Source organism: Capricornis sumatraensis, chromosome 3, assembly GCF_032405125.1.
Source record: "Capricornis sumatraensis isolate serow.1 chromosome 3, serow.2, whole genome shotgun sequence".
In the NCBI taxonomy this organism is placed as follows: Eukaryota; Metazoa; Chordata; class Mammalia; order Artiodactyla; family Bovidae; genus Capricornis; species Capricornis sumatraensis.
Genome location: NC_091071.1, coordinates 58,988,808 through 59,014,945, shown reverse-complemented (window position 1 = coordinate 59,014,945; position 26,138 = coordinate 58,988,808). Strand labels below are relative to the sequence as shown.

At 39.8% G+C, this 26,138-nt stretch overlaps 1 protein-coding gene and 1 pseudogene across 2 annotated transcripts in view; one reads left to right on the top strand and one right to left on the bottom strand.

The window, feature by feature from the left end:
- Nucleotides 1-26,138, top strand: part of PPP1R1C (protein phosphatase 1 regulatory inhibitor subunit 1C) — a 122,765-nt gene that overhangs the window by 20,211 nt on the left and 76,416 nt on the right. The gene's annotated exons all lie outside the window — the stretch shown is intronic.
- LOC138077201 (proteolipid protein 2-like) lies at nt 4,703-5,471 on the bottom strand (annotated as a pseudogene).

The window sequence follows — 26,138 nt, the reverse complement described above, 5'->3', positions numbered from 1 at the left end:
GATTTGCGGATATTGAAGAATCCTTGCATCCCTGGGATAAAGCCCACTTGGTCATGGTGTATGATCTTTTTAATGTGTTGTTGGATTCTGATTGCTAGAATTTTGTTGAGGATTTTTGCATCTATGTTCATCAGTGATATTGGCCTGTAGTTTTCTTTTTTTGTGACATCTTTGTCAGGTTTTGGTATTAGGGTGATGGTGGCCTCATAGAATGAGTTTGGAAGTTTACCTTCCTCTGCAATTTTCTGGAAGAGTTTGAGTAGGATAGGTGTTAGCTCTTCTCAAAATTTTTGGTAGAATTCAGCTGTGAAGCCGTCTGGACCTGGGCTTTTGTTTGCTGGAAGATTTCTGATTACAGTTTCAATTTCCGTGCTTGTGATGGGTCTGTTAAGATTTTCTATTTCTTCCTGGTTCAGTTTTGGAAAATTGTACTTTTCTAGGAATTTGTCCATTTCTTCCACGTTGTCCATTTTATTGGCATACAACTGCTGATAGTAGTCTCTTATGATCCTTTGGATTTCTGTGTTGTCTGTTGTGATCTCTCCATTTTCATTTCTAATTTTCAAATTAAACCTTTAAACAAAAATTTTTTTCTGACTTAGAATGTCCTCACCAGTACTTTATTTTACTAAATACTTGTATTTTTAAAGATGCTCAGATTTTCTCATTTTATTCATTTCTGGACATGGACATTTACCAAAAATATATCTTCTCGTAGCTTAGAGCAGAAAAATATTATTCATACTAACTTGGGCTCAGATGGTAAAGAATCTGCCTGCAATGCAGAAGATCTGGGTTCAATCCCCGGGTCAGGAAGAGCCCCTGGAGAAGGGAAAGGCTACCAACTCTAGTATTCTTGCCTGGAGAATCCCATGGAGTGGGCTCCAGTCCATAGAGTTGCAGAGTCAGCCACGACTGAGCGGCTAACACTCACTCACTCACTCATGCTCCATACTAGAGTACAGTTTGGTAGTGGTTTAAATTCACAAGTTTCCTGTATCCTACTACTGGTGAACATTGATTCAGTCTGTGACATCTCCAACTTAATAAAGTCAAGAGTCACTCTCTATGGTTTTTGTTGAATTGCCACTTTTTTTTTTTTTTCTGAAACTAAACCTTACCATTTGGACTGGATAAAAGCGTAATTAATCATTGAAAAAAGGAATACTCAACACCCACCTTAACTTCCACTGAAACTATCCTCATCCATTAATTTTGTTTGAAAGGATTATTTTTGATAAGCAAAGGAAGCATGCAGTAAAACTGGAAAAGGCCATGACACTGGTTCCATTCTGGTCTCAAATCTATGCAGGATTACTTTCTCTAAGAATCCCAAATTGATGATTAGTCAGATTCCACTTGACAATTTCCAGTGGTAAGTTAGGCTCTTTTTGAAGCATCATGGTTATGACTAGATAGCTCGGTTAGACAGTTATGCCTTGTATCTAGTTGGAGTATCCTTGAATCTTTTAACTACTGATCTTGCTATGTTCTTCTAAAGGATTTCAGAAAAAGTATAGTACTTCTTCCAACTGAGAACTCTTCATATTTTGGGGGACAGACTTCTTGTTTACTCTCAGTTCTCTCTTGAATAAAATTTTCAGTTACATTCAGTTCATTTTAGTCGCTCAGTCATGTCCGACTCTTTGCAACCCCATGGACTGCAGCACACCAGGCCTCCCTGTCCATCACCAACTCCCAGAGTCCACCCAAACCCATGTCCATTGAGTCGGTTATGCCATCCAACCATCTCATCCTCTGTCGTCCCCTTCTCCTCCTGCCCTCAATCTTTCCCAGCATCAGGGTCTTTTCAAATGAGTCAGCTCTTGACATCAGGTGGCCAAAGTATTGGAGTTTCAGTTTCAACATCAGTCCTTCCAGTGAACACCTAGGACTGATCTTTAGGATGGACTGGTTGGATCTCCTTGCAGTCCAAGGGACTCTCAAGAGTCTTCTCCAACACCACAGTTCAAAAGCATCAATTCTTCAGTGCTCTGCCTTCTTTATAGTCCAACTCTCACATCCATACATGACCACTGGAAAAACCATAGCCTTATATTTCTTCAAACTGAAATATAGTTGATTTACAATATTATCCTAGTTTCAGGTATATATCAAAGTGATTCAGTTATATATATAGATATTTTCACATTCTTTTCTATTATAAGTTATTACAAGATATTGAATTTTTTGTGCTATACAGTATATCCTGTTGCTTATCTACTTCATGTATAATAGTTTGGATCTGTTAATCTTATACTCTTGTCTTTATGATTATGATATGGTTTTCAGAAATCTCACCATTCTGCTCCCTAGTGATACTCAAACTGTATTTTTCAGCATGGTACCTAAATTTCACTCTTAATTTAACAGTTAATTATTGAGCATCTATTACAGGCCAGCACCATATATATATATAGTAAACGAGAATTCACAAATGAAAAGTGATGGGGTTTGTGGTAGCAGAAATATAGGATACTTTAGAAGCACACAGAACACATAGCCCAGTCAGCAATGGCTTAACGGAGGAAGGAGATTGGTGCTGAACCTGGCAGAAAAAGAAGGGGAACTATTTAAGACAGAGAGGAAAACAGGGACAAAGTTTCAGAAGTAGAGCAAGGCGATGCAGATTCAAGGAAGTGAGAGGAGTCCAGAATAACACAGCTTGGGAGTGGCATCAGGTAGGGGTGGCAATTAGGCAGGCACCATGTGGTGGGGGCATTATAAGCGTTTTAAAAAAAATTATGACTAGGAACCACTAAATGGCTTTAAGCAGGAGAGCTCACATGCTCAAATTTTATTCCAAAATGATCCCTGTGGCTGCAGATAAAGAATGGATAAGAGGGAGAAGGTCTCAGGGGGAAGTCAGTGGACTTCATTAACTGGATGGCCCGGGGGCGGGGAGGAGAATGGTAATAAAAAAGAAGTCTGAGTTAAGGCTATCAATACTGGAGCCTTTCCTAAAATGGCAGTGCACATTTGGAGAAATGGGGAAAGGTGATGAATTCAGAATGGAATGCATTACTTTGGATACCTTAGATACAAAAGACAGCTCTTATTCAAATTCCAAATGAAATATTCATAACATTCCTGGAAGTAATGCCTCAATAATGGAGCCACTGGTATTAAAAACCAATTTTCTAGAGCCTTTTAAGAGTAAGCACAATGTGCTTATAAAAATGAAATGTTTACCGAGCAATTATTACCTTAATAATGTTTGCAATATATCTGCTCTAGGTTCAATATAATACTTGAAAAACAGTAATTGCTCTTAATCATTACAGATATCCAATTAAACACATACATCATTAGTCAAGCAATTATGATTAGGCACTCAAGTCTACTTATCTGCTGAGTCAAAACTGCTGCCAGCCAATCTGGGGCATGAGTGTTATCCCAGGTCTGACCACTGTTCCATATGCGTGTGCTCCAAGGAATAGCTAATCCTAAACTGTATGCCCTCAGCTCAACACATCTATTTAAATTCAAAGTCCAGTTGAAGCAAAATTTAAATTCTTCTTTGATGAATTGTATGTATTTCTCATTTTCGATGTTTAGCAGAGTGAGCATGTGTGGCTGAATGGGTTACCTAAGTATAAATCTTGGAAGCTTTCAAGATTTATAAAGTTAAAAGCAGCAAATTGGTTTTAATCTATAACTAAGTGTATTTGTAATTCACCATATAACTACATGTGTTTTCTGCCATTTCTGTTATTTATGTCATTTTTTGCAAGTCTCAAATAAACGCCTGACTACGCTATCTACTTTTTCATTCTCTTATCCTCAGTCTTTTCCACCTCAATCTTAGAAAAACTGTATTCTAGATGTATGGTATAATCAAAAGATGTAATCTTTAGAACTAGAAAGACCCAGGCCTGAATCCCAACTCTGCCACTTAATAGTTCTGTGACTAAGCAAGTCACCTATCATCTATGAGCTTCAGTTTGCTCACACACAAAATGTAATTAATACTATCAACCTCATTGAGTTGTTTTAATGATGAAAATAATGAATGAAAATGCTTGAGATTATAGCATCTCAGTATTAAAGCCAATAGCAGTAATAGTTTTTCTAATAATCTGCATGTGTGTATGCTAAATAGCTTCAGTCATGTCCGCCTCTTTGCGACCCTATGGACCATAGCCTGCCAGGCTCCTCTGTCCATGGAATTCTCCAGGCAAGAATACTGGAGTGGATAGCCTTTCCCTTCTCCAGGGAATCTTCCCAAACCAGGGATCTAACCGGCATCTCTTACGTCTCCTGCATTGCCACCAGCTTCTTTTCCACTAGCACCACCTGGGAAGCTCAATAATCTGCCTCGTATTTATTTATTCCCCCACAGAACACTCTCCACCCCACATACACCCTGAGGATGTTATTTAGAGTGGGTCACAACATGGGGCCTATAGTCTGAAATCTGAGGTACCCTCTTCTGTCATTTTGTTTGTTAGGTGGGGGCACTGTCCAGGCAGAACTGATGTCTGTCTGGATACTGCAGTAGGCGGGCCTAGGCACACCCACAAAGGCAGACATACCCAGGAGCATTGATTGGCAGGCTAGCAGGCTAGAAGACAAATTCTTACGATAAAGGCACTTTTACCTCAATAGGAGGCTGGGGAGTTGACTGGGAGTGTTGTAAGAGTGGGAAGGATTTATTTCAAGGTTTATTTGCAGGTTGCTGAGAGAAATGAAGAAAGTTCACCTATATCCAGCCATCTGCAGGGTCAGTAGGGGCTGCTATATGTCTTTGCTGCAACAAGCGAAAGTGAAAGTTGCTCAGTCCCGTCTGACTGTTTGCAACCCCATGGACTATACAGCCGGTGGAATTCTCTAGGCCAGAATACTGGAGTGGGTAGCCTTTCCCTTCTCCAGGGATCTTCCCAACCCAGGAATCAAACCCAGGTCTCCCGCATTGCAGGCAGATTCTTTACCAGCTGAGCCACAAGGGAAGCCCAAGAATACTGGAGTGGGTAGCCTTTCCCTTCTCCAGGGATCTTCCCAACCCATGTATCAAACCCAAGTCTCCTGCATTGCAGGCAGATTCTTTACCAACTGAGCTATCAGGGAAGGGGAAGGTAATGTAGGCATCATAATCAAAGAGTCACGCAGCGCACAAGGACAATACCCCCGCTCTGATTTTGGAGTTATTTCCTCTCTCAACAAGCACCACAGTCCACAATGGAGGTGATCAGGTAGAGGATGATCGCTACAATGGTTCAGAAGAAATCACTCCAAGGCCTGTTGATGATCTGTATCTTGGTGTTAAGATCACACATGTAGACAGCAAAGATAGCGGCAAAGGTCATCTCTATCACCGACAAGGAGTACCCTGATGTCGAAGCACGAACGCAGATCAGAATCACCAGGCACAATATATTCTCAGCAAACAGGAGAAATCCCTTTCTGGTGAGTGAGAAGTCGGTGCAGGCAGACCAGCAGCTGGGGGCCCAGGGGCACCCAGAATCTGCCATGATGCGGACCAGAGGCCCAAGAGGCACAGAGGACCTGCTCTCTTGCTTGTGCATTTGAGGACGGTGCATACCCAGCAGTCTTGCCCGCCTGCCATCTAGCCAGGGAGCACATTTTGATTGACGGCATTTTTAAGGAGATACTTCTACATACATAGTTGAAGGAGACATATATATGTAGTTGAAGGAGATACTGATTACTATGTTTATAGCTAAAACATATTAACATCCTAGCTTCTTTAAACCACAGGCATCATTGAGTCAGACTAAGTATTTAATTTTGTCATTGTCTCTGATAATTAACTGTAGGAATCTGAGTTTCTGATTATATGGTCAACTGCACTTCTTTTATTAACTACTTAAAAGCAGTTAGACAGCCCTTTAACTTTAATGTCGGTTGGTAGGCTGGGCCCTAAAATATTAAGTTTGTCTGATTCACAGCCAAATTTCCAATTATAAAACTAAAATGTTTTAATCTCACTTTCATCCATGATCTAAAAGGAATCTTTCTTCGTCATCACAAATACATGATAGTGTATAGTTTACCAATCTTTAAAGAGGTTTAGCATTCATTGATGTCTTTGCCAAATACTTGATAGCCTAACAGATTTCATATTTCCACTAAAGACTGATGCTCAAAGTGGACTAATTACATCCTTAGATTACTTATTTATTCATTTAGGATGAATTTAGCCATTAATTACTTAACTGGTTAAGAAAGTTACATTTCTGGGAGCCATTTATATATGAGTAGATACACACATACAAATATATATTTACATATATGTATATAAGGGCTTCCCTGGTGGCTCAGATGGTAAAGAGTCTGCCTGCAATGTGGAAGATCCCCTGGAGGAGGAGGGCATGGCAACCCACTCCAGTATTCTTGCCTGGAGAATCCCCATGGACAGAGGAGCCTGGAAGAAGACATGGGGTTGCAAAGAGCTGGACACGACCGAGCAACTAAACCTATAGCACACACGTACGTATATAAATATATGTAACCAAGATATGTCAATACACTTTACAGTTAATATTTTATGCTTCCTGAATTAATAAAACCCCAGTCTAGGTTTGTTTCCAACTTGCTGTGGTATTTAACAGATTGATAAACCTTTCTAGGCATTTGGTTTGCAAACATATAAAATGAAGTGTCGTATCAGTTCTTGAGGAGATGAGGCCAGTGTGGGCTTTCAGAGTCAAGGCTAAGTACAAATCACAGTCTGCCTAGGGTTTAGATGCTAGGTGAGTACAAGGATGATACTGGAAGTTTGTTCAACAGAGCATATTTGAGGTATGATCAATGTCAGAAGAGAAAGGAAAACCTTCGTGCATGTTTGGAGTCAAGGATAAAACATTCATATCTGTTGTGTGCATGTACACATCATCACTCACTTTCAGGAGAAGTGAAGATGGAAGTGAAGAAACTTTATTTGTCACTACAATAAAGCTGGGAGGAAAAAGAGAAAAAGGGGAGGTTAAAAAAAAAAAGAAAGAAAGCTGGGGGCCTGGGTGGCGGTTTTCATAAGATTAAGGTAAGCCCCTAGAGTGGAAATTGCTCACTGCTTCACTGGAGCACTTCCTAATGTTGTACTTGGCAAAATACATTCATTCATCTCCATGCCTTTAACAGTAGTTTACTAAGAACGCATTGTTTTCCTTGAAACTATCATACTGCAACCCCCTTTATAGTCTCAAAACAGATATGCGCTACAAAAATTCTAAGTTTCTGGGATGTCAACAGAGAAAGAAAAAATGTACTTTTTGGTTTTGCACTGTAAAACAATGGGCAACTTATGTTAATGAATGGTCATTATTGTAAATTAATGTCAGTAAAAAGAACATGGCTATAGTTTTTTTTTTTTTTTGAGACTTTATGTCCATTCAGACTAATCAATTTATTTCCCTCAAATTTTATCTCTGTGATCCTGTCTTTTTAAATAAAGAAAAAAATGGTAACAATGTGAAAAAATGACTTAACACTATACCTCTTTGTTATAATGACCTATCCAAAGGCAAACTAAAAATACTGAGAAAGTAATTACTGAGCCCAGTTTTTGTATTAGCTGTGCTAAATAATGAAGACTGCAAGGATTTGATTTGTGAGCTTATAATCTAGTTTTATGAAACAAGACAAGGAAATGAGAACAGTGAAAAGATGCAAGAAAAAACAGAAAGGAATTACAGTGAAACAAGATGATTCATTACTGAATGAATGATGTTAACAGTAAATGCTCTAAGAGTTCTCACTCCTCTGAACTCTTAGAGCATTTACTGTTAACATCATTCTCAGAAGACTGATGTTTGTAGAACTGACTTTATAGAGGAGGTGGAATTTCATTCCAGGGATAACCTGCAGAAAATCAGGAAGGGAGAAATGTGAAGATGATAGCTCAGGGCAATCGGACAGGAGCTGATGGTTAACTCATACAAGACCAGTGAGAATTCAAGTACGTGGAAGCCAGTATGTGGAGGGGCTATGATGAGTAGTTTTGAATTTATTTTGCATAAAGTAGAAATTACTGGCATTGTATGATCAAATAAAGTTCATGATCAAATAAAGCTCAGTCCTGCAGTATGTGGGGGTAGAATGAGGAATGGCAGGAAGGTCAGTTGGGAGACCAATTGAAGGGTCCAGAAATGAGTGAGAAGGATATAAACTGCAGGATGGCAAAGTAATGGATTACAAAAGACAAATGTAAGACACTGAGAAAAATGAATCAGTTGACTGCCAGAACTGATTGCCTGGATGGATGTGAGATGATGAAGCTAAGAGAGTCAAGCCGGACTTCAGGTGTGGGTAGTCTAAGGACTGGGAAATCCGGAGGAAGGAAATAAATTCTGTGGTCAAAATGAAGTTAGTTATAAATGTAAAAATAATGGTCATGTAGCTAGTTTATAACATGTTATACAAATTTACACAGTGCATGATGGCTCAGAGGTAAAGAATCTGCCTGCCAACACAGAAGAGGCAAGAAGTGTGGGTTCCACCTTTGTGTCAGGAAGATCCCCTGGAGGAAGAAATGGTAATCTACTCCCATATTCTTGCCTGGAAAAATCCTATGGACAGAGGATTCTGTCGGGCCATAGCCCATGGGGTTGCAAAGAGTTGGACATGACTGAGCAACGGAGCACATGCAACATATACATTCAGTTCAGTTCAGTCGCTCAGTTGTGTCTGACTCTTTGCAACCCCATGAATCGCAGCACGCCAGGCCTCTCTGTCCAACACCAACTCCTGGTGCCCACCAAACTCATGTCCATTGAGTCGGTGATGCCATCCAACCATCTCATCCTCTGTCATCCCCTTCTCCTCCTGCCCTCAATCTTACCCAGCATCAGGGTCTTTTCAAGTGAGTCAGCTCTTCTCATCAGGTGGCCACAGTATTGGAGTTTCAGCTTCAACATCAGACCTTCCAATGAACAACCAGGACTGATCTCCTTTAGGATGGACTGGTTAGATCTTCTTGCAGTCCAAGGGACTCTCAAGAGTCTTCTCCAATGGTACACTATTATTATATATTATAACCATATTTATGCCAGGATGGATGTGAGAGTTGGACCATAAAAAGACTGAGCACTGAAGAATTGATGCTTTCAAACTGTGGTGCTGGAGAAGACTCTTGAGAGTCCTCTGGACAGCAAGGAGATCAAACACATCAATCCTAAAGGAAATCAACCCCGAATATTCATTGGAAGGATGGATGCTAAAGCTGAAGCTCCAGTACTTTGGTCACTTGATATGAAGAGCTAACTCAATGGAAAAGACCCCAGTGCTGGGAAAGATTGAAGGCAGGATAAGGAGGGGGTGACAGAGATGAGATGGTTGGATGGCATCACTGACTCAACGGACATGAGTTTGAGCAAACTCTGGAAGATAATGAAGTAAGGGAATCCCAGAGTGCTGCAGTCCATAGGGTCACAAAGAGTTGAGCATGCCTTACCAGCTGAACAACAACAAGATGCTTATACACAAAAGCCCAACTTCAAAAAACACCATAGATGATAGACTCTATTTAAAAATGAGGTTCCAGATTTCCCTGGTGGTACAGTGAATAAGAATCTGCTTGCCAGTGCAGGGGACACGGATTTGATCCTGGATCCAGGAAGACTACACATGCCTCTGAGCAACTAAGCCTGTGCATCACAAGTACTGAGCCTAAGTGCCACAAAGAGTTGGACACAACTGAGTGACTTTCATGTCACATTATATCTTCATAGACGCAACTTAAATTTTCCTAGGTATTGCCAGCCTATGGCTATAGATATGATCTCATTTATAACCAATTTTTAAGTACCCTTGTGTGGTAGCCATTACCTACTAATGTGGACCCTCAAGTCCCATGCAAAATGCTTTCCCCAGTAAAATATTTTCTTGGGTCCCTTGGGTGAAGTATAACGTGTGTAGTACTTCTCATTATTTTTACTGCTCCACTGGGCGCAGCTACTACTACTTTGAGTGTTTTAAACACCAGGTGCTCTTTTTGCAGTCTGTAGCCACCCTCAGTCCTGATTCAATGTACCATGCTTTGTCTAGTCAACAATGTCTCTCTCTTTCCTTGATATTAACCTAATAGTGGGCCTCCAAAATACTTGGGAGCAAAGTCATTACAAAGTTTGGTAATGTATCTCTTTCAGGTTTTAGGTACAGTTCCTTTCTCAATTTTTGGATGAGGAGATGAGTTTAATGATAGTAAGCAATGGCAGATACCATATGACAAATTAATGGCAGAACCAGCATTCAAACTCAGATCTGTCTACACACCCTGTACTCCTAATCACAGAGTTTTAAATATATATAACTGTCATGCAATTTCATGTAAAAAATTAAAATAAGCTCTGGAGATCAGATACAGAGGTTTATCAAATCAACAAGATGGAAACAAATTCCTGTACTGAACCAAGTTCTGTATCTCATTTGGTGAAACAGGCAATAATTTCAAAGTAAGTAGGGACTTTCAGATACATCTCTACAAAAGCAGCTTAACAATATCAGATATATTAAATAATTGAGATGCTTAAGAAATTAGCTCCCTGGAAATATGAGCATACTGAAACTTGTTTAAATAAGTTAGATGCTTCACATCTGATACTGAAGATCCATGAGAAACATAAGTAGTTCTCAGACTGGAGCATGAGATTATAGAAAAGGATTAAGAAGACTACAGTACCGTCAGTTCAGTTGCTCAGTCATGTATGAATCTTTGTGAACCCATGGACTGCAGCATGCCAGGCTTCCCTGTCCAACACCAACTCCCAGAGCTTGCTCAGATTCATGTCCATCGAGTCGGTGATGCCATCCAACCATCTCATCCTCTATCGACTCCTTCTCCTCCTGCCTTCAATCTTTCCCAGCATCAGGGTCTTTTCAAATGAGTCAGTTCTTCGCATCAGATGGCTAAAGTATTGGATTTTCAGCTTCAGCATCAGTCCTTCCAATGAATACTCAGGACTGATTTCCTTTAGGATGGACTGGTTGGATATCCCTGCAGTCCAAGGGACTCTCAAGAGTCTTCTCCAACACCACAGTTGGAGTACACACCACAACACAACACCATAGTACCACTTATTCTTATTTTTGATTTGATAAATTGTTTACATATACTTATGAATATTCATACTGTGAATCTTGATACAAAATATCTGATGTAAGTAGATTATATGTTTTAATTTTCATATTGCCACTGCATAGAATGAGACAAAAGAGGAGTAATACCTTAACTAGTACAAAAGTTATTGGATTCTAGATTAGAGGGTTTGACTTAGGTCATATTTAAATGGCCTACTGGTTTTCCCTACTTTCTTCAATTTAAGTCTGAATTTTCCAATAAAGAGTTCATGATCTGGGGCATAGTTAGCTCCCAGTCTTGTTTCTGTTGACTGTATAGAACTTCTCCATCTTCGGCTGCAAAGAATATAACCAATCTGATTTTGGTATTGACTTGGTGATGTCCATGTATAGAGTCATCTCATGTGTTATTGGAAGAAGGTGTTTGCTATGACCACTGCATTCTCTTGGCAAAACTCTGTTCACCTTTGTGCTACTTCATTTTGTACTGCAAGGCCAAACTTGCCCATTACTCCAGGTATCTCTTGATTTCCTACGTAGCATTCCTATCCTCTGTGATGAAAAGGACATCTTTTATTGGTATTAGTCCTCGAAGGTCTTGTAGGTCTGCAAATCCCTTATGATTATACAGTGGAAGTGCCGAACAGATTCAAGAGATTAGATCTGATAGGCAGAGTCCTGAAGAACTATGGATGGAGGTTTGTAAAATAGTACAGAAGGCAGTGATCAAAACCATCCCCAAGAAAAAGAAATGCCAAAAGGCAAATGGTTGTCTGAGAAAGTATTACAAATTGCTGAGAAAAGAATAGAAGTGAAAGGCAATGGAGAAAAGGAAAGATATACCCATCTGAGTGCAGAGTTCCAAAGAATAGCAAGGAGAGATAAGAAAGGCTTCCTCACTGATAGGTACAAAGAAATAGAGGAAAACAATAGAATGGGAAAGACTAGAGATTTTGTCAAGAAAATTAGAGATACCGATGGAACATTTCAAGCAAAGATGGGGTCAATAAAGGACAGAAACCTAACAGAAGCAGAAGCTATTAAGACGAGGTGGCAAGAATACACAGAAGAACTGTATAAAAAAGTTCTTAATGACCAGATGCTGTGCTCACTCACGAAGAGCTAGACATCCTGGTGTGTGAAGTCAAGGAGGCCTTAGGAAACATTACTAAGAACAAAGCTAGTGGAGGTGATGGAATCCAGCTGAGCTATTTCAAGTCCTAAAAGAAGATGCTGTGCAAATGCTGCACTTAATATGCCAGCAAATTTGGGAAACTCAGCAGTGGCCACAGGACTGGAAAGGTCTGTTTTCATTTCAATCCCAAAGAAAGGAAATATCAAAGGATATTCAAACTACTGCACAATTGCATTCATGCCACATGCTAATAAGGTAACGCTCCAAATCCTTCAAGCTAGGCTTCAACAGTACATGCAAGAACCAAGAACTTCCAGATGTACAAGCTGAATTTAGAAAAGGCAGGTGAACCAGAGATCAAATTGCCAACATTTGTTGGATCACAGATAAAGTAAGGGAATTCCAGAAACACATCTACTTCTGACTGTGTGGATCATAAAAAACTGTGGAAACTTAAACAGATGGTAATACCAAACCACCCTACCTGTCTCCTGAGAAAGCTGTAGGCAGGTCAAGAAGTAACATTTAGAACTGCACATGTAACAATGGACTGGTTCAAAATTGGGAAAGGAGTATGTCGAGGTTGCATACAGTCACCCTGCTTATTCAACTTCTATGAAGTGTACATCATGTGAAATGCCAGGCTGAATGAGTCACAAGCTAGAATCAAGGTTGCTGGGAGAAATATCAATATCTCACATACACAGATGACACTACCCTTATGGCAGAAAGTGAAGAGTAACTAAACAGACTCTTGATAAAGATGAAAAAGGAGAGTAAAAAAGCTGACTTAAAACTCAGTTCAGTTCAGTCCAGTCGCTCAGTTGTGTCTGACTCTCTGCGACCCCGTGAACCACAGCATGCCAGGCCTCCCTGTCTATCACTAACTCTTGGAATCCACTCAAACCCGTGTCCATTGAGTTGGTGATACCATTCAACTATCTAATCCTCTGTCGTCCTCTTCTCCTCCTGCCCTCAATCTTTCCCAGCATCAGGGTCTTTTCAAATGAATCGCTCTTCAAATCAGGTGGCCAAAGTATTGGAATTTGAGCTTCAGCATCAGTCCTTCCAATGAACATGCAGGACTGATCTCCTTTAGGATGGACTGGTTGGATCTTCTTGCAGTCCAAGGGACTCTCAAGAATCTTCTCCAACACCACAGTTCAAAAGCATCAATTCTTCAGTGCTCAGCTTTCTTTATAGTCCAACTCTCACATCCATACATGACTACTGGACACAATAGCCTTGACTAGACGGACCTTTGTTGACAAAGTAATGTCTCTGCTTTTGAATATGCTGTCTAGGTTGGTCATATCTTTCCTTCCAAGGAGTAGGCATCTTTTAATTTCATGGCTGCAATCACCATCGGCAGTGATTTTGGAGCCCCCCAAAATAAAGTCAGCCACTGTTTCCACTGTTTTCCCATCTATTTGCCATGAAGTGATGGGACTGGATGCCATGATCTTAGTTTTCTGAATATTGAGCTTTAAGCCAAATTTTTCACTCTCCTCTTTCATCAAGAGGTTCTTAATTCTTCTTCGCTTTCTGCCATAGGGGTGGTGTCATCTGCAATCTGAGGTTATTGATATTTCTCCCAGCAGTCTTGATTCTAGCTTGTGCTTCATCCAGCCCAGCATTTCTCATGATGTACTCTGCATAGAAGTTCAATAAGCAGGGTGACAATATACAGCCTTGACGTACTCCTTTTCCTATTTGGAACCAGTCTGTCGTTCCATGTCCAGTTCTAACTGTTGCTTCCTGACCTGCATATAGGTTTCTCAAGACGCAGGTCAGGTGGTCTGGTATTCCCATCTCTTTCAGAATTGTCCACAGTTTATTGTGATCCACACAGTCAAAGGCTTTGGCATAGTCAATAAAGCAGAAATAGATTTTTTTTTTTTTTGGAACTCACTTGCTTTTTTGATGATCCAGCAGATGTTGACTTAATACTAAACATTCAAAAACTAAGATCATGGCATCCAGCTCCATCACTTCATGGCAAATAGGTGGGGAAAAAATGGAAAAAGTGAGAGACTTTATTTTCTTGGGCTCCAAAATCACTGCAGACAGTGACTGCAGCAATGAAATTAAAAGAAGCTTGCACCTTGGAAGGAAAGTTATGACAAACCCAGACAGTGTATCAAAAAGCAGAGACATCACTTTGCCAACAAATGTCTGTCTAGTCAAAACTATGATGAGAACTGGACCATAAAGAAGGCTGAGCACCAAAGAATTGATGCTTTGGAACTGTGGTGCTGGGGAAGATTCTTGAGAGTCCCTTGGACAGCAAGGAGATCCAACCAGTCAATTCTAAAGGAAATCAGTCCTGAATATTCATTGGAAGGACTGATGCTGAAGCTGAAGCTCCAATATTTTGGCCACCTGATTTGAAGAGATGACTCACTAGAAAAGACCCTGATGCTGGGAGAGATTGAAGGCATAAGGAGAAAAGGCAGCAGAGGATGAGATGGTTAGATAGCATCATCAGCTCAATGCATGTGAATCTGAGCAAACTCCAGTAGATGGTGGAGGACAGGGGAGTCTGGCGTGCTGCAGTCCAAGTGTCAGACACAACTTAGTGACAGAACAACAATGACAACAATAACAACATGGGTGCTTAACATGTGTCTCTTCAAGGATTAAATCATGTCATGCTGATGCTGACCTTTATCACCCTCTGAAGGAGTTCAGGGAGGATAGAAGAAATGAGGAACTTTGTGCTCTGGAAAAAATGGCAGGACAGGTCTCCAGATAGTTAAATATTTTAGGAGCAGATTTTACAGGTCCTACTCTTGTATTTCTTCATATCTACTAAAATACTAAAACCCTTCATGGTGAGGACTATTTCTCATGACTAGCAGAAGCGTCCCAAGACTAGCAGAAACTTTCTGAAAAAAATATGTGCTTGATTGCATGTACTCCCCATTCATCAAAATCACTTATCCTTCCCTCTGTTCTCTTTGGAGCAATTTCTCAGAGCTATCTGAGGTGCTATCTCCCAGGCTGCAGTACTCATTTTGCCCCTAATAAAACTTAACTTGCAACTCTCGCATTGTACATTTTTTTAAGTGGACATAGGTTATCAATAAGACTGCTGCTACTGCTGCTATTGCTAAGTCTCTTCAGTCATGTCCGACTCTGTGCGACCCCATAGACGGCAGCCCATCAGGCTCCCCTGTCCCTGGGATTCTCCAGGCAAGAACACCGGAGTGGGTTGCCATTTCCCTCTCCAATGAATGAAAGTGAAAAGTGAAAGTGAAGTCGCTCAGTCGTGTCCGACTTTGCGATGCCATGGACTGCAGCCCACTAGGCTCCTCCATCCATGGGATTTTCCAGGCAAGAGTACTAGAGTAGGGTGCTTGCTCAGTCATGTCCGACTCTTTGCGACCCCATGGACTGTAGCCTAACCAGGTTCCTCCGTCCATGGGATTTTCCAGGCAAGAATACTGGAGTGGGTTGCCATTTCCTCCTCCAGGAGATCTTTCCGACCCAGGGACTGAACCCAGGTCTCCTGCATTGTAGGCAGACGCTTTACTGTCTGAGCCACCAGGGAAGAGCCCAATAAAACTGAGATGGCACAAAAAATATATGGTATCCTTTACTAGTTACTGTACTGTGCATAAGATCCCCAGATCTTATTCATCTTACAAACCTGTTTGTATTCTTTGGGACCATCTTCCCTTTTCCCTACCTTTAGCCCCTGACAACCTCTCCATTTCTTTGAGTTTTAATTTTTAAAATTCCATAGATAACTGAGATCATACAGTATTTGTCATTCTCTGATTCATTTCATTGAAACCTAATCCCTAAAGTTCCATCTCTGCTGTCACAAATGGCAGAATTTCTTTCTTTTCATGGCTGAATAATAGCCCATTATATCAGATGGTCCCCAGCTTATGATAGTTCAACTTATATAATTATTCAACATTATGATGGTGCTACAGCAAAACTCATTTAGTAGAAAAAAACTGAATTTTGATCTTTTCCTGGTCTAGTGATATTTGTTACCATACTCTGCTGATGCTGGGCAGCAGCAGCTAGCTGCAGCTCTCAGTGAGCCATGTGATCACAATGGTAAATACACTTGCAACCATTCTGGTTTTCACTTTCAGTACAGCATTTAATTAATTACAGGAGATATTCAATACTTTACTAAAACAGTCTTTGTGTCAGATGATTATGCCCAACTCTAGGCTAACTGCAGATGGTGATTGCAGCCATGAAATTAAAAGACACCTACTCCTTGGAAGGAAAGTTATGACCAACCTAAACAGCATATTCAAAAGCAGAGACATTACTTTGCCAACAAATGTCCGTCTAGTCAAGGCTATGGTTTTTCCAGTAGTCATGTATGGATGTGAGAGTTGGACTGTGAAGAGAGCTGAGCACCGAAGAACTGATGCTTTTGAACTGTGGTGTTGGAGAAGACTCTTGAAAGTCCCTTGGACTGCAAGAAGATCTGGCCAGTCCATTCTAAAGAAGATCAGTCCTGGGTGTTCTTTGGAAGGAATATTGCTAAAGCTGAAACTCCAATACTTTGGCCAGCTCATGCTAAGAGTTGACTCATTGGAAAAGACTCTGATGCTGGGAGGGATTGGTGGCAGGAGGAGAAGGGGACGACCGAGGATGAGATGGCTGGATGGCATCACCGACTCGATGGATGTGAGTTTGAGTGAACTCCAGAAGTTGGTGATGGACAGGGAGGCCTGGCGTGCTGCGATTCATGGGGTCACGGAGTCAGACACAACTGAGCGGTTGAACTGAACTGAACTGAACTGAGGCTAATGCAAGTGTTCTGAGCCTGTTTAGGGCAGGCAAGGCTAAACTTGATGATCAGTATGTAGGTGTATTAAATACATCTTCAACTTACAATATTTTCAATGTATGATGGAGTTATCAGGACATAATCCCATCATAAGTTAAGGAAGATCTGTATATATAACACAATTTCTTTATTCATTCATCCATTAATGGACAATTGGTTGTTTCCATATCTTGGCTGTTGTAAATAATGCTTTAATGAATAGAAGTGTTTTCTTTTTCTTTGGGTAATTACCCAGATGTGGAACTTGTGGATCACAGGGTAATTCTCTGGGTCAGGAATATCCTCTGGAGAAGGAAATGGCTATCCACTCCAATATTCTTACCTGGGAAATCCCATGGACAGAGGAACCTGGCTGGCTGCAGTCCATGGAGTTGCAAGGGTTGGACACAACTTATCAACGAAACTACCAGAGTAGCTCTATTTTTAATTTTTTTAGGAACCTCCATACTATTTTCTATAGTGACTGTTTTTTCCTTCAAACGCTTTGAATATATTATTCTACTCTCTCCTGGACAGCAAGGTTTCTGCTGCAAAATCCAATCATAGTCTCATGGGAGTTCACCTACATGTGAGGATTTTTCTCTCGCCTCTCTAAAAATTCTCCCTTTGTCCTTAATTTTAGACAGTTTTATTTTATTATGTCTTGGTAGAACATATTTTTGAGTTGAAATTTTTTGGAGATCTATAAGCTTCATGTGCTTGGAGTTGTAAACCTCACCCAAGATTTAAGAAATTCTCATCTTTTAAAATAATAAACTTTCTGCCCCCTTTTCCATCTCTTCTCTTTCTGGGATGCACAGATTACTTCTTTTGATAGTTTCCTATAGTTCACTTAGATTTCTTCCCTCTTTTTCATTCTTTTTTTTCTTGTTTTCCTCTGCCTAGGTAATTTCAAATGACCTGCTTTCTATTTCACCAATTCTTTCTATTCTTTGATCAAGTCTGCTCTTGCTCTCTATTGCATTTTTCATTTCATTCATTGCATTCTTCAGCTCCAGAATTTCTATTTGGTACATATACATGTATACACAGAAAGTTCAACAAATCAGGTCTTCTTGCTTCCTGATTTTCTACAATTGTCTCTTGTTTGTTAAACTGTCTTTTGTTGACTCTTGTAGCTCACTGAGATTCCTTAAAACAACTATTTGTCCCAATATTTTATGGGGCAAACTGCAGATTTCTGTTTCTGTGGGATTAGTAACTAGAAAATTATGTGTACCTTTGGTGTGTCATGCCTCTGATGACTTGCATTGCTCTCTTCACATATGAAGAAGCATTTGCCTACTCCAGTCTTTACTGAAAGGCTTCAGGAGAGAAATACCTCTGTCAGCCCTGTTAGGGATCCTGAGGCTAAGACTGTATACCTACTCTAGATCCTGCAAAGCCAGGCTGAATGCTGACAGGCTCCCATTCACTTTCCCTAGGGCAATGCTGAATGCTCAAGTTTGTGTGTTTTCTTTCAGTCCCATGGAGTTGAGCCAGCTTTTGTGCTTGCTCTCTAGTCTACTGAAAAAGCTTACCCCTGCTGCCCTTGAAGGCAAGTGCATGACCTAGCACGAAGTGGGAGTGTGTGTGGGTGATGTGAATGGAGTGCTGGGGACCAACTGGAAGGATCAATAGGCAAGTCACCCCCAGTAGCTTGTGATGGGCTTCCTGATGGAGTCTGCAAAACAGTTATTAGGATCCACATCTCTTTAATGCCCACTGAGAGCCTGATTGCTAGTTTGCCAGCTGCTCCCCACCTCTTACTTCAGTATTCTGGATAGGTTGAGAAAGAAGTGGGTCTCTTTAGCAGCAACCCACACAACTGGGAAAGCTGGGTACACACTCACAGACTCTCTCTGTTCCCTGTAGGAGAAACTGTGGTCAAAGAAGATCTCTCTTGGCACTGAGCTATGCTGCCTTGGGGGAGGAGTAGTGTGGGTAAAGTGAAACTGTTCCTTTTATGCTTTTCAATGCGTACATTCTCAGATTTTCTTTTTCTGCTCCAACAGTGTGCTGGAACTTCTACACTAGACTTCTGACTTGTGAGATTCTCAATACCAGGGTTCTTTAGGAACAAGATGATGGAAAATTTCTATTTAACCATTTTGATGTTGTAACTTTCCTTGAGTAAGAATTTACAGTAGATATTAAGTTCTTCCAATTCTAAATTTCTATGTTTTTTATTTGTCTATAATACTGAAAACTTTACTTTTCTACCCATACAAGTATTGATCTACTTTTCTATTGTTCCTATTGAGCAGAATAAATTACTATTAGGACTGGAAACATGAGCCAGTTACTAGCCTACTTTGAAATCCTTTCTTATGTTGGTATCTTACATTATTTCATCATAATTTTGGTAGAAAATGTTTCAGAAGTGATCATCAAATTGCCCTGCTCAAATAGCCCTTTATTAGAGATTTCTCATTTCCCTTGGATTGGCTACTTCAATCTTTCAGCAAATTAGAAGTCTTTGTCATATTTTGAAAAATTTTAGACACATGTGCAATATTTAAACAGTAGTATAGCAACACACTACATATTTTTTAAAAGAAAATAGCTACTCTTTAAAGCTTTCTAAAATTTCTAAAAGTAGAATATCAATCATCAATGTTAGAAAAAACTTTATACAAACTCTTATCTTATTAGAAGATTTTCCAAATGTAGCCACCTGTAGTAAATAAAGTGAATGAGCCAACAAAATGTAATAAAAGTTAAAAAAAAGAAAAAAATTATAAGTAGGCCAAATTATTCATATAACATATGTTCATCCATGTGTTACTATAATTACTTTTCACCCTACAAAATGTTTTAATATTTGCTTCTTCCCTTTGATTGAGAACATATGATTATGTTTATTTCCATCTTTGACAGCTTCAAAGTGCTTATCATTGAATTTACAGAATATTTATCTGCATTCATTTGATATGATGTTTAATTATTTCATAGTGTTCATTTTTCCAATTATTTTGTAAACTTCTGGTAGTCAGGATTAGTACCTACATTTTTCTTTTTATACATGTAACTCTCTTCCATTTACATCAGCATACACTGTAGTTAACACAAAATATTACTTATGATCAATTAGACTAAGTAATTATATTCCCTGAAAAGGAACTGCTGAACCAGAATAAAAAGTTATGACTTACTTTTTTTTCCTATAAATTTGGTGAGACCTCAGTGAGAACTAGAAATGAATGTTTCTTGATCTTTGTTCTATTAAGTCCAAGTACTATTCCACATCATAGGTAAAATACTAAATATAAGCGACTTAGATTCTCTGGAACGCAGAATCTGAGAAAAGGGTCGGGATGGAAGTACTTTAACTGGAAAGTAGTCTCACAAGACAAGAATGAGTGAGATAAGGAGGAAGGAAAAAGGAAAAGGCTCATAATCACAGTCATTTCTGTAGAATGGAGGCTCGACTGTTGCAGTCTCCTGAGAAGCACCGAGACAGCCTTCCTAGTGCTGGAACTCACATACACTGTCTCCATGCCCATACTGTCCCTTGGCAAAAATAACTCCACCTGTGGTTAGTTCTCCTAGAGCTAGAGAATGGCTAGGGAGAGAGGAAAGATAAATGTGGCATTTCTCCTTTGAGGTGGTGACAAGGATTTCCAGACCCAATTCCAACAGGGGTGTGTTCCTCGTACCAACAAGCCAATTCTTCCCCACACCAACAAGCAATTCTCAGGACACCAGCACAGTGTCTGAGAATTCCGCTCTATTCTAATTCTATATAAAAGATAGCATCACATTTTACAGGTTGAGGACTCAGTCCTACAAGACCATCCTCCACTTCAGATGTTAGTTGTTAGCCCAGGAAGGTACTTATGCTACTTACTGGCTACAAACTGGAGGTTCCAATGACTTCCTTTTTGGGTTTGATTAATTTGCTAGAAAGGCTCACTTCATTTACCCATTAGATTACCAGTTTATTATAAAAGGATATTAGAGGATTTGAATCAACAGCCACATGAAGAGATATATAAGGCAATGTCCTATTCAACCTCAATTCCCTCTCCTCTTCCCTGGAAATTAGGAGGTGAGACAAATTTCCAACCCTCTAATTGCGTAGTTGGCAACCAGCCCCTACCTTGAGTGGGATCCAAAGTCACCTTCCTTGAAGAACTGAGAAGAGTTTTTTTTTTAAGAAGTGAGGACAAGAGTTTTTTTTAAGAACTGAGGACAAGAGTCCAAGTATTATCTCACTGCTCTTATCTCAGGAAATTCCAAAGGTTTGGGAAGCTGTTATCTAGGAATTGTGGCTGAAGGCCAAATTCAGATAACCAAACATATATATTTTCCCTATAAATTACAATATCGCAGGTGGGATGCAGAGAACAAATTATATTCGTTTACTACAATACCACAATTATAATTTCTTATGCCTTGATCTGGGGTCTTGTCTTGGTTCTGCACACCAGCTTTTAAGAGGGGGCATTCATAGGATGAGAAATAAAAACAAGATAACATGAGTTATGGAAACCAAGTCGAATGGATAAGCACGGAAGGAAGTGAAGGTGTTAGCTTAAAGAAAAGATAGGACAAAAAGATAGGTTTGGTCAGCTGCAGGGGAAGCTGAGCTTTTCTGGAGCTGTTTACTGCAGCTATGACTGAAGTCAGGGACTGGCTGATGGGATGAGACACAGGCTATATGAAGCATCCTCTATGAGAAGTAATCTTTAAGAAAATTTTAACAAGAATATTTTAAAACTTTCTTCTCAACCTTTGGAAATGCAACTCCAGTGAGGCCCCAAAAAATCAAAGAAAAACTGACTAGTAAATGGTGATGGCTAAATATTAGAAGAGCAAGAGAACACACAAATCAGCATTTTTTTTTCAATTCACTATTCAGAGTTATATTTAGATGAGTGCAAAATGCATTTGGTCAACCACTTCACATTCAAATTCATACGTGTGGAAATAAATTTGATCCATCTGTGTCTGAATTTTTATTTTTTAAACCACCAACATTTTCTTTTACAAGAACTGATTTCCAAGGAGTCTTATGATATCCCCAACTTCCTGCCAAACCTCTCAAAGTCTGAAATGTGGAAGATGTACTGAACCTCCTCAAATATACTGGTTTTTAAATAAAAATAAGCAATAAATAAGCAAAGTAATAGCTGATTTATCTGTTACAATGGCATCTGTGTTGAAATTAAGCATAAAAGAGGAAACGAGAAAGTTCTATACAGTATATATTTTTAGTACATATTCACTTCAGTTCAGTTCAGTTCAGTCACTCAGTCGTGTCTGACTTTTTGTGACCGCATGAATCGCAGCATGTCAGGCCTCCCTGTTCACCTACTCCTGGAGTTCACTCAAACTCACATCTATCGAGTCGGTGATGCCATCCAGCCATCTCATCCTCTGTCGTCCCCTTCTCCTCCTGCCCCCAATCTCTCCCAACATCAGGGTCTTTTCCAATGAGTCAACTCTTCACATGAGGTGACCAAATTATTGGAGTTTCGGCTTCAGCATCAGAACTTCCAATGAACACCCAGGACTGATCTCCTTCAGAATGGACTGGTTGGATCTCCTTGCAGTCCAAGGGACTCTCAAGAGTCTTCTCCAACACCACAGTTCAAAAGCATCAATTCTTCAGCACTCAGCTTTCTTCACAGTCCAACTCTCACATCCATACATGACTACTGGAAAAACCATAGCCTTGACTAGGCAGATGTTTGTTGGCAAGGTAATATCTCGACTTTTCAATATGCTATCTAGGTTAGTCATAACTTTCCTTCCAAGGAAAGTTTTTAATTTTAATTTCATGGCTGCAATCACCATCTGCAGTGATTTTGGAGCCCCCCAAAATAAAGTCAGACACTGTTTCCACTGTTTCCCCATCTATTTACCATGAAGTAATTGGACCAGATGCCATGGTCTTAGTTTTCTGAATGTTGAGCTTTAAGCCAACTTTTTCACTCTCCTCTTTTACTTTCATCAAAAGGCTTTTTAGTTCTTCTTCACTTTCTGCCATAAGGGTGGTGTCATCTGCATATCTGAGGTTATTGATTTTTCTCCCAGCAATCTTGATTCCAGCTTGTGCTTCATCCAGTCCAGCATATAAGTTAAATAAGCAGGGTGACAATATACAGCCCTGACGTACTCCTTTTCCTATTTGAAACCAGTCTGTCGTTCCATGTCCAGTTCTAACTGTTGCTTCCTGACCTGCATATAGGTTTCTCAAGAGGCAGGTCAAGTGGTCTGGTATTTCCATCTCTTTCAGAATTTTCCACAGTTTATTGTGATCCACACAGTCAAAGGCTTTGGCATAGTCAAGAAAGCAGAAATAGATTTTTTTCTGAAACTCTCTTGCTTTTTTGATGATCCAGCAGATGTTGGCAATTTGATCTCTGGTTCCTCTGCCTTTTCTAAAACCAGCTTGAACATCTAGAAGTTCGTGGTTCACGTATTGCTGAAGCCTGGCTTAGAGAATTTTGAGCGTTACTTTACTAGCATGCGAGATGAGTGCAATTGTGTGGTAGTTTGAGCATTCTTTGGCATTGCCTTTCTTTGGGATTGGAATGAAAAGTGACCTTTTCCAGTCCTGTGGCCACTGCTGAGTTCCAAATTTGTTGACATATTGAGTGCAGCACTTTCACAGCATCATCTTTCAGGATTTGAAATAGCTCAACTGGAATTCCATCACCTCCACTAGCTTTGTTTGTAGTGATGCTTCCTAAGGCACACTTGACTTCAGATTCCAAGATGTCTGGCTCTAGGTGAGTGATCACACCATCGTGATTATCTGGATTGTGAAGCTCTTTTTTGTACAGTTCTGTGTATTCTTGCCACCTCTTCTTAATATCTTCTGCTTCTGTTATGTCCATACCATTTCTGTCCTTTATTGAGCCCATCTTTGCATGAAATGTTCCCTTGGTATCTCTAATTTTCTTGAGGAGATCTCTAGTCTTTCCCATTCTGTTGTTTTCCTCTATTTCTTTGGATTGATTACTGAGGAAGGCTTTCTTATCTCTCCTTGCTATTCTTTGGAACTCTGTATTCAGATGCTTATATCTTTCCTTTTCTCCTTTGCTTTTTGCTTCTCTTTTTTCACAGCTATTTGTAAGGCCTCCTCAGACAGCCATTTTGCTTTTTTGCATTTCTTTTCCATGGGGATGGTCTTGATCCCTGACTCCTGTACAATGTCACAAACCTCCGTCCATAGTTCATCAGGCACTCTATATCAGATCTAGTCCCTTAACTCTATTTCTCACTTCCACTGTTCAATCACAAGGGATTTGATTTAGGTCATACCTGAATGGTCTAGTGGTTTTCCCCACTTTCTTCAATTTAAGTCTGAATTTGGCAATAAGGAGTTCATGATCTGAGCCACAGTCAGCTCCCGGTCTTGTTTTTGCTGACTGTATAGAGCTTCTCCATCTTTGGCTGCAAAGAATATAATCTGATTTTGGTGTTGACCATCCTGTGATGTCCATGTGTAGAGTCTTCTCTTGTGTTGTTGGAAGAGGGTGTTTGCTATGCCCAGTGCGCTCTCTTGGCAAAACTCTACTAGCCTTTGCCCTGCTTCATTCCGTACTCCAAGGCCAAATTTGCCTGTTCTTCCAGGTGTTTCTTGACTTCCTACTTTTGCATTCCAGTCCCCTATATATGCTTAGATATGGTATAATGCATATAACCTACACAACAAGTCATGTGTAAGCAGTTTGTGTATGAACCTCTAGTTTAAATGTGGGATGGATGACCCAGGACAAATTTGTGCTTACTTCTGAAGAATGATTTAAGTCATATAGGTTACCAACAAAGTTCCCCCATCTACCTCCTGGCTACTCCTGTGTCTCCTTACAGACTTCTCTGCCTTAGCCTATCCCATAACTATTGCTATTACTTAAGGGGGTTCATGTAAAGCCTTTGTTTCTTTAGTTCACCATGCTCCTGTAGGGTAATTTAATCCTATTGCATGGCATCACTGACCATTTAGATGTCAATGACTTTTAGGCCCGTATCTTCAGCTTGGCTTTCAGTTTTGAAAAAGACTATTCCTGAACCCTTCCCACTAAGTCAATAAATATTACAGCATTTCCATAAATACTCATTTTATGACCCAGAAACTTTTTTTGACTTCTTTTTCCTTCTTTGTCACTCCCTTCCTACCTCCAGTGAGCCCCCAAGTCCAGACCCTTCTTTCTCTTAAGCATCTCTCCTATCTAGTTCAAATCATCCTTTTCTACCACCTGAATTACTGCAACACCTCCCTAATTGAACTAATCATACTCAGGATAGCTTCCTCCAAACCATTCTATGCATAACTGTTAATGGCTCTTTCTACAACAGAAATCTGATCATACATCTTTCTGGTTAAAACCACTTTTAACCATCACTTTTCATCACTTTTAGAATGAAGTCCAAATTTCTCAATGTAGTTACAAAGCCCTAAATTATCTAGCTTATTAGGTTTTCAAACACTTCTCTGAATTCACCCCTGGCATTCTACTGTCCAAATATCTGAGTTGTTTTGTGTGTGTATGTGTGTGTAATTTCTAAAAAATAGTCATGTTTTCTCACACTCCAGTGATAGATACTCCCACACTTTCTTCTGATTAAAATGTATTCTCCTCCCCAGTCCTATCCCATCCAACTTCCTTGCCTCATCAGTTTTTCCTGTTCTACTGACAGGACCATGCCAGCTTAAATGTCCTTTATTCCACTGGTTCTGCCAAGGCTGTTTGATGCCCCACCCACCTTGTGCTTCCTCTCTTACAGCCTTTACTTATCACAATGTACTATAGCTGTTTCTTTGTCACTCTCTTTCAATACAGTTTAAACTCTCTATGAGGATTAAACCCCACTTCCTAGCAGGACTCCCAACACATATTACACATGCAATAAATTGCTGTTAAATATATTTAAAATCTAATATACCATTTTAGATCCATATTAACAGCCTTACATATGAAACAGACTATCATAGGTGCTAACTTACAAACTGCATTTAAGAATGTGTCTTCATTTTCTTCTTGTATCATCATTCATAGGAAAAATGTTTTAAGACTTATACAAATATAATGCTATTTTCCCTTTTGATGTGTAAACACACACATAATTTTTTTTCTGTTTTATTTGAACTTGGTGCTAAATGTATTGTGTATCTAATTACAGTACTTTGTCTTTTAATAGTTCTTT